General features: G+C 39.6%; 1 pseudogene; it reads right to left on the reverse strand.

The window, feature by feature from the left end:
* Positions 1–763: 763 nt before the first annotated feature.
* Positions 764–10,108, reverse strand: part of LOC116104807 — a 35,261-nt pseudogene continuing 25,916 nt past the window's right edge.

Genomic DNA, 10,108 nt, shown 5'->3' on the forward strand with positions numbered 1-10,108 from the left:
AAGATAGTATCTTAGAATATATATTTTTAGCATGCATACAAAGTTAAAAATTAAAGACCTGTGTACAAAATTTTTCTGAATTGATTCTGACAGGAAAAATGTGATTTTATCAATTAGTAGAAATAAAACCAGTAGAAATTGTGGTCCCTTTTTCTAAGGCAGAAATTGCCTCATTATTGGCAGAAAATGAACATTGGAAAAGGGTTTACCATAATTTGGGGGAGAAATTTACAAAAAATACCTCAAAATCAAGCAACTTCAGTTTAAAAAAATCACTAATTGCATTATTCCTCATGTAATAAAAGTGACACCAATTTCTGGAGCCCCTACATTCCATACTAATGCATATAAATCAGGAATGGCAGATTATAAGTCAAAAAATAAAAAAATAAAAATAAATAAGGTAGCTTGGAGCCCTTATAACTAAGTTCAAAAGTCAGAGCTATATGTCATTCTTATGGTATTATTAGATTTTCCAGAATTTCTTAATATGATTACTGGTTCTCAATAAAGAGAAAGAATTGTTTTGCATACAGAAACTCCTGAGTTTATTCAAGTTGATTCAAAATTAACTGATTTATAAATAAATTCATTTTATTCATCTACAGCAAGTAATCAGAAATAGAAATCATCCACTGTATATAACATATATCAGATTCCATATGGATCTACCGGCCCTCTATCACAAGGTGATAAATTAAATTTATCAGCTATGAGTAGAAAATGCATTAGATGCTTCAGAATTTCTTTTTTTTTTTTAATTTCAACACGTTAACAGCAAATGTTTTTGGTTTGGATTTTTTTTGGGGGGGGAGCAGCAAACTTTATTTATGGTATTCAAGAGAGCAATGCCAGGCCCAGCATCAAAGATGGAAGAATGGTTGTTGCTGTTGAAGTCGCAAGAGACAACCTGGTTCTCAGTGTATCCCAGGATGGCCTTCAGTGGGCCCTTGGATGCCTGTTTCACCACTTTCTTGATGTCATCCTACTTGCCAGGTTTCTCCAGGCAGCATGTCAGATCCACAATGGATACATTGTGGGTAGGAACACAGAAGGCCATACCAGTGAGCTTCCCATTCAGCTTTGGGATGACCTTGCCCACAGCCTTGGCAGTACCAGTGGATGCAGGGATGATGTTCTGGGTAGCCCCACGGCCATCATGCCACAGCTTTCCAGAGGGACCATCCATAAGTCTTCTAAGTGGCAGTGATGGCATGCACCATGGTCATGAGCCCTTCCATGGTTCCAAAGTTGTCATGGATGACCTTAGATGGGTGGGGGCTAAGCAGTTGGTGGTACAGGATGCATTGCTGACCATCTTGAGTGAATTGTCATTTTTCTCATGGTTCACACCAATCACAAACATGGGGTCATTGGCAGAATGGGCAGAGATAAAGACCCTTTTGACCCCACCCTTCAAGTGGGCCCTATAGTCTTCTCCATGATGGTGAAGAAGCCAGGAAACTCCACGACATACTCAGCACCAGCATCACCCCATTTGCTATCCTTTGCTATCCTTTCAATTAGTATAGATAAAATTTTGTATTACAGTTTGATTATACAGTCCAAACTTAATTATAAAGAAAGACCAATGCCTTAGCTTTTCAAAGAGCAGACAATTAATCATCTTTAACTGGTCTGTGTACACCATATATTCCATACATATGTTATTTCAGAAATGTATGTTACTTATAAAAGCTTATGTTTATAAACACCAATAAAGTTAAAACAGCCCTGACAAGATCCACCCTCGCAGATGCTAAGAAGGATACTGAGACATATTTACTCCAGCATTCTTCTTGAGCCTACTTCAGACTGCCTCAAACTGTTTCCTGGAAAATCTTCATCTTGGACAATTTCTAAATGGCTAGCTAGATCATTCAGTATTATAGACTATTTCAACTTCATTTGAGCCCTGACGTTTTTCAGCATGTAGAGACTGGACAGCAAATATTGCAGTTAGCTTTCTTATAACTAACAAATATCCCAATTTTCTGAGTCCCCCCCCACCCAAAAGGAAAATAATGCAATCAGACAGCAGAAAGCAATTTTAAGAGAGCAATGCCCACATTCCCAAGAGGTGGGGTGGGTAGTTTGGGCCATTCAATGGATGCTGGATGTTTGTCATCATTTAAGCGGGTAGTTATTAGTTGTCATGGTCTTGGGCAGGAAGGGGAAAATATGGAAAGTTATGTTCAGGGATATCTTTTTCTCTTTTTGTTTTTATTTCTTCTGTCTTTCTCTCATATCTAGCATTAGGAGGGAAAGTGGGACAAGAGATGAAAATAAAAAAGAAGTGATATAAGAATATTAGGATAAAAACAGAGTATTACATATTTGGTATTGATGCAGATTAAGGCTATATTTTGTTACAACATACTATGTATATGTTTCAACTCTTGTTTAATGTATTGTACCTATATATTTCATTAAAATGCAATGTGAAGTTTTAGTCCTTTTGAAAGATGCTATTACAAACTGTTGAGGATAATTTAATAGTTCAAGTTAGTAGTTAATCAAACTTATGGTTGTGTTCGATACTAGTTTAGTTAATTATAGAAATAGTCTTCCTAGGTTAAACAGATAGTAAATAACTAGAAACAAACAACTGAGATATGCTAAAGATAGATAGTTCAAAAACCTCAGAGATCTGCAGAATATGGCATTTAAAGATGCTTTATTAATGCAAGGCCTTTTGATACTCAAACATATCAGCTCCTAGCAGCAGCTTCATTCTACTTCAGAGAAGTTATAAGCATCAAAATACCCCCTTATGAAGCTTGCTCCAAATCTGTCAAGCTAGCTACTGAGCCAGAAACTGTCCTTGTCTTAACTGCTGACATTATGCTGCCCAGCAGGACAAACAAGATGCAGGGCTAAAAAAAAAAAAAAAAAAAAAAAAAAAAAAAAAACAAAACTCAGGTGACAGCAAAGGTGGTGGGTGGCCCCATCCCTCAAAAGAAAGCCATGCCTATCCACTGGATATGTTCTCTACAGGTTCTATCTCCCCTTTGTTGGATAAGAAGCACTTAAAGAAACATTCAACAATCCTAGTCATCAGGGAAATGCAAATCAAAACAACCCTGAGATTCCACCTCACACCAGTGAGAGTGCCTAAAATCAAAAACTCAGGTGACAGTAGATGCTGGCAAGATTTTGGAGAAAAAGGAACACTCCTCCATTGCTGGTGGGATTGCAAGCTGGTACAACCACTCTGGAAATCAGTCTGGTGATTCCTCAGAAAATTGGAAATAGTTCTACCTGAAGACCTAGCTATACCACTCCTGAGGGTATACCCAAAAGATGCTCCAATATATAGCAAGGACACATGCTCCATTATGTTCATAGCAGCCTTATTTATAATAGCCAGAGGCTGGAAACGATCCAGATGTCCCTCAAAAGAGGAATGAATACAGAAAATGTGGTACATTAACACAATGGAGTACTACTCAGCTATTAAAAGCAATGACTTCATGAAATTTGCAGGCAAGTACATGGATCTTGAAAATATCATCCTGAGTGAGGTAATACAATCACAAAAGAACACCCATGGTATGTACTCACTGATAAGTGGATATTATCTAAAAAGAAGCTCAGAATATCTATGATACAACTCAAAGACCATATGAAACCCAAGAAGAAAGAAAACCACAGCAAAGTGTAGATGCTACAGTCCTACTCAGAAGAGGGGAGAAAATAATCTCAGGAAGTAGAGGGAGAGAGGGATCTGGGAGTAAGATGGGAGGAGGAAAGAAAAAAAGGGGGCCGGTTCTGATAAAGGAGTAGGTAGAAAAGAAGTGCATAGGGCCAGGAATTTGAAAGGAGGTGTGTAGAGTAGGGGAGGGGAAACAGAGCTAGCCACTAGAAAGTCCCAGATCCCAGGGACCCAAGAGGTTCCCAAGAGGTTCCCAGGACCCAACAGAGAGGACATTAGCTAAAATACCCAACAAAGGGGAGAGAGAACCTGTCGAGACCATATCTAGTAGATAGGTATGGCCCCTGGTTGAGGGATGGGGCCACCCATTCACCTCAAAAATATTAATCCAGAATTCCTCCTGTCAAAAGGAAATGCAGGGACAAAGAGTGGAGCAGAGACTGAAGGAAAAGTCATCCAGAGACTGCACCATCTAGGGATCCATCCCATCTGTAGACACCAAACCCTGACTCTATTGCTGATACCAAGAAGTGCTTACTGACAGGAGCCTGGTATAGCTTGCCTCTGAAAGGCTGTGCCAGATCTTGACCAATAAAGATGTGGATATCTGCAGCCAAACATTGGACTGAGTCCAAGGACCCCAGTGGAGGAGTTAGGGCAAGTACTGAATGAGCTGAAGGGGTTTGCAACCCATAGGAAGAACAACAATATCAACCAACCAGACCTCTCAAAGCTCCCATGGACTAAACTACCAACCAAAGAGTACACATGGTAGTACCCATGGCTACAGCTGGATATGGCCTTATCTGGCATTACTGGGAGGGGAGCCCCTTGATTCTATGGAGGCTTGATAACCCAGGATAGAGGAATGCTAGAGCACTGAGGCTAGAGTAGGTAGGTGGGTGGGGAACACCTTCATAGAGGCAGGGGGAGGGGGAAGAGAATAGGGGAGTTGTGGAGGGGAAACTGGGAAGGGGGAATAACATTTAAAATGTAAATAAATAAAATAACCATTAAAAAAAAAGATGCAGGGAAGTCAAGTGTAGAGCTTTACAGAGACTCGATAGGCAAGTTCTTCAACATGGCTGTTTTACAGAGTAGTCTGTCAGATATTTTGGGCCAGAATTCCAAAGATGGAAGTTCCAATGATGTGGAGAAAGCCTGGGTGATCATTCAGGGAGCCAAATTCTTTAACATTCTATAATTTTGGAAGCTGTTTTCTCCTCACTTCCTGTATACTCAGGAAGGGATATTTATCCCTTCACAGGTCTCTTATGGGGTGAAAGACTAGATATAGTTTCACAAGCTTAAGTTGTTTGGGATTCAGGAAAAGTGTTTAATGTCTAGAGGAAGATGTTTTTAGGTTGATAATGCAAGTTGTGATAGAAATTGATTTAGGTATAGAACACTGAACTCACCAGGATAGGATATACATAGTATACTTTCTTCAAGGTTGCCAAATACATTTGAACTGGACATTGTAAATATAATCTTGCCTGATGGTTTTTATAATTTTGATTGTTATTTATAGTTTATTATTATAAGAAAAAGAGCTTGGCATTGGACTGACAGGGGGGAAACATAAAGAGACTCTCATATGTATTGTATGGAAACATTTGTCAAAAAAGATGTCAAAAAAAACTTAAGCAGGAAATAGGAAGTAAGAGTTCCAGTACAGATAGACGAACTCTGGGATAGAGTCAAGCATGGGAACAAATGTACCCCAAGCTCTGAGGACACAGAAGTATGAAACTAAGGAGAGATAATCAGCCATGTGGCACTCACTCATAGAGTAGAATAAACATGGAATGACCCAAGGTCTGTGGCCTAGGCATTTATTCATAAATAATGTGGCAGAGTGTTTATTTTGGAAACTAGGGCACCCATAGGTCATATACTTGAATGCTTGCTAGAGAGTGGTTCTACTTGATATGGATTAGAGATTAAGAGTAGGCATGGTCTCATGAAGAAAGTGTGTCTCTGAAGGTAGACTTTAGGTTTTCAATGATCAAGCCAGGCTCAGTGTCTTTGTCTTCCTGCTTCCTGATGATCCAGATGTAGAACTCTGAGCTAGTTCTCTAGCATCTGTCTGTCTACATGCAACCATGCTTCCTACCATGATGATAATGGACTAAACCTCTGAACCTATAAACAAGCCCCAAATAAGTGTCTTCCTTTATAAAATTTCCATGCTCATGGCGTCTCTTCACAGCAATAAAACCCTGACTAAGACAACATCCCTTAGCTTTATTCACAACTATTTCATTTTATTATACTTGCCTCAGTTAGCCTGGGTCAGTACCACCTATTTTCTGTTAGGATCTCCTCTGGGGAAAAAGGACAGAAGCAAAACTACCCAATACCAAGAACTCATAATCAACCCAGTCTCTTCCAGACCCTCTGCCTCTTCCTGAAGTTGTCTAATTATCAAAGAGGAGATGAGATAATAACCAAAGGAGACAAATCACTTTGAAACCTCAAAAGTCACAAAGGAAAACTCAGATTTCAAGTACAAGAAATCTCCTTGAGACAGTATAACCACTTTGTGCCTGTCCCCTCCTTAATTCAACATTTTTCCATTCTAGAAAGTCTATTCAACATGCAGAAAACCCTTCATTTATGCACTTATACATAAGACTACTGAAAAATAACAATTGTTATAAATTGAACTAATTTGCTGGAATTCAATGTTGTTTTGATTTTAGATCCTCGCTCCTGGAAAACAGGCAGTTAATGGATGCTTGAGGATTAACATTAGTCTGTCTCATCACCTTCCCAAAAAATAGCAAGTTATTCATTTGAAATTTCAGCATTTGTTCTCTGAAGCCTTTTATTATGTTTGTAATACACATCCAATGTCAAAACAGTACTCCCAGGACACTAATACAGAGATTTATCCGATGGCATATTTAACAAAATAGCTGCTTTGAGAAAGAACGAGAACATGATCCTTTAGAAGCACTGTGCTGTGTGTTTCATTTAGCCATAACAAAATGTTACTTGGGAGCCATCTCCAGCTAACCTTATGCTTTATTTGCATTTTTTAGCTCAGTAAATATGAGGGCATTCATAGGTTGAATGAAATTGTCAGCAAACTGTATTTCATGTTGAAGATCAGCAGGGACCTTGTGGAGGGCTTCAGTATTTTTTTCTGAGTGTCAGGAAATCAGATCATTGCACCAGCTGCAAGCTGTTTTGATTGAACTGAGTCTGATTTAATTTGGTACAAATGGCAAATTACTCCTACCTCTATCCTTAAGCTCCATGTTCCCATTAAGTAGGATATTTCAGGGTGGTCTTAAAAGTTTAAAAAAGATAAATGATTTGTCAAAATCACTTCTCTGTGTCTAGACCACTCATCAAATTTTATCCTTATTTTTTTGGCTATCTATCTCCGTGGTTGGATGCATAGTGCAATAACCACATGGAGAGTCTTCCTTTACAAAATGTAACAAACTGGACTGTGTGTTTATCAGTATCCACATACATACAATGTTTTTAACATGTTTACCTCTCCTGCCTTTAACTCTAACCAGATCCACTTCTGATCCACCTCTCCTTCCTATCAACTTCATGTCCTATTTTTTTATAACTCACAAAATCTAATTCGGGATCCCAATTCACTTTGGTTATGGGGCCATCCGCTGGAAGAGAGTCAACTTGCCAGGAGCACACATTTAAACATAATTCATTTTTCCTCCCCTAGAAGCCATTAACTCTAGCTAGAGGCAGGGGAATCATGTTATTGCCCTATCCATGCTGGAATGTTAACTGGCTTGATCTTTATGCTATTCTTATAAAGAAGACCAAGATTGCTATAAGTTCCAGGGTGTAGCAGTCCTATCAGGTCCAGAAATACTGTTTTACTCAGATCTTCTCTAAACTCTGATGGCTTTCTTTTTTATGGTCCTTGAGCCTCAGGACGGTCCTTGACCATTTGTATGATACAAATGCTGTAGTTTGGGCAAAGCACTCCACAAATGCTTACTCTCTGCGTGTTGGCCAGTTAGGAGTTTCCAGATAACTATATCTTTCACCCGTCTTCTTTGTGTGGCACATGAAGACAATTAACAAAACTCCTGGTCAAAGTTCAGAGAATAGCAATGTACAACCCTAGCTGATATATCTACAGGGCAACTTCTACAACTAAGACTCTAAACACTGCAAAAGAGGGAACATAAGGATTGAAAGAGACAGAAGACTAGAATGGCTGATGCTAGATGATGTCTTCAATATATGACAGGAAACTGTACCCATGAATTCACAACAATATGGTTACCTAAATAAGCCCCACATAACTGCAAAAGTTGACAATCCAATGTGTATGGGGGAAATCACATAAGACTTCAGCCATTGTTCATCCAATCTGACCTCTGATGACCCAATCTGGAGGGCTAACCCTAAACATACATATATGCAACACTAAGTGAACTGATACAGCTGGCATGCATGTGAGTAATGAACATGGGTGATACTGAAAGGAGAAAGGAAGGGGGAGAAATGATGAGAATATAATAATGATGTAGAAAATATTATCAAAGAGAAATAAAAATGAAAATAAAGAACAACAAATGCTGGTAAGAATGTAAGGGATTTGGGAAACATGTGAGTACAAATTAGTGTAGCCACTATGGAAATTACTATGGTAGTTCCTTAGAAAAATAGAAACAGATCCACCATGTAACCTATCTTTTTCCACTACTTAGCATATAGCCAAAGGCTACAGAGACATGTGTGACCAGGAACAACTTGCATAAGGAAAAGTTTCACTAGGAATTATGGTTTCTCTTAGTTTTATTCAAATTTCACCAGTTTCTTTGTAAATTGAAACATATACACAGAGATATCAATAACATTTGACTGATTGGGTATAGTTGAAGAGATGTGTTGTTACTTTAAAACTCCCCACCCTTTTTTCTTTAATTAAAAATAGATCCCCCCCCCCCAAGGCAGTCTGAAAATACCCACACAAGCACTACCCTGGCCTTGCAGCCTCAGGAGGACAGGCACCACTACAGTGAACAAACACAAGATATGGAGAGGTGAGAACAATAGAAAAACAAGAGGTGCATGCAAGACAAAACCGGAGGTGTGATGGTGGTGTCAGGTGAGAGAAAAGGCTGAGGTCTAAATGCTGTCACTGCCCAATAGTGTCAGGGTCAGCGGGATGATATGCAATAGACTGGAGTTTACATGGGTGCAGACTCAGTCCCTGAACATGCCACCCAGCTGAGGGATCCCCTGGGCTCTGGGCAATGAGAGAAGACCTAGATGGAGAAAGATTCACTTTCTGGATTCAACTTCCTCAAAATACCACCATGGTCCAAGATAACTTCAGAGGACACACTTCCGTTGATGATCCATGCTGCTGTACCAGAACACAAAGAAGCCTGAGATCCATGTGGATGTATGCCGTCTAACCTACTGTCTGAAGCTTCGGTGATGCCTCTCAGGTTTTGCTTCTTCATGGAGCCACGCTGATGTAAGTGACATATAGAACAACCTGAGACTATGTTGGGGCTCAGAGTATGCAGCTACTGAGGAGCTTGAGTGGATCAGCCGTCCTGCTCCAGCCAAAGGTCATGCTGATGTCTGCCGCCCATGTTACTACCAATGCTGCCCTCTGAAGCTATCGTAATGTCCGTGGGTACAGGAGAGATGGTTCTTCCCCAGTCTGGCCACTGCATGGCTCTTCTCAGCTGATGGCTTTTAGACCAGATGCAAATGGAAAGACTCATCCTCCCTTGGGAGGCTTCCCATTAGGAATTTAACCATGTTCCAGTTAATATGGACTTGGTTGGTTTTGTTTTGGTTTTGGTTTTGGGGTTTGGGATTCTTGAGGTTTGGGGGAGGAGGTAACAAGGGAAGCAGGACAGACTTCAGAAGACTGGCAGGTGATTGTAATCACATGAAGTAAGATTCCCAAATTATCAAGAAAAAATAGTTAAATCAAAAAAAGAAATAGATTTTTTTAATCATAAGATATATTCTGATTATAGTTTACCCTCTCTCTCCTCCTCCCTGTTGGCTCCCACTTTTCATCCCCTCCAGATCCACTCCCTTTCTGTCTCTCATCAGAAAAGAACAGACTTCTAAGAGATAACAACCAACCATGACAAAATATAATATAATAAAATGAAGTAAAAACTATTACATTGAAGTTAGACAACAGGATAAGAGTCCCAAGAGCAGGCACAAGCCTCCAAAACCCACTCATTTTCATAGTCAGGAGTCCCATAAAAACGGTGAACTACAATATACATTGAAAACCTGCTGCAGACCTTTGTAGGTTCTGTGCTTGCTGCTTTCGTCTCTGTGAGTCCATATGCAACTTGGTTAGTTGTTTTAGAAAGTCTTAGTTTCTTGGTGTCCTCCACCTGCTCTGGATTTTACAATGTTCCCACCTCCTCTTCTGTAGGATTCCCTGATTTCTGAGGGGAGGAATTTAATAGA

Source organism: Mastomys coucha, unplaced genomic scaffold (genome assembly GCF_008632895.1).
Source record: "Mastomys coucha isolate ucsf_1 unplaced genomic scaffold, UCSF_Mcou_1 pScaffold22, whole genome shotgun sequence".
In the NCBI taxonomy this organism is placed as follows: Eukaryota; Metazoa; Chordata; class Mammalia; order Rodentia; family Muridae; genus Mastomys; species Mastomys coucha.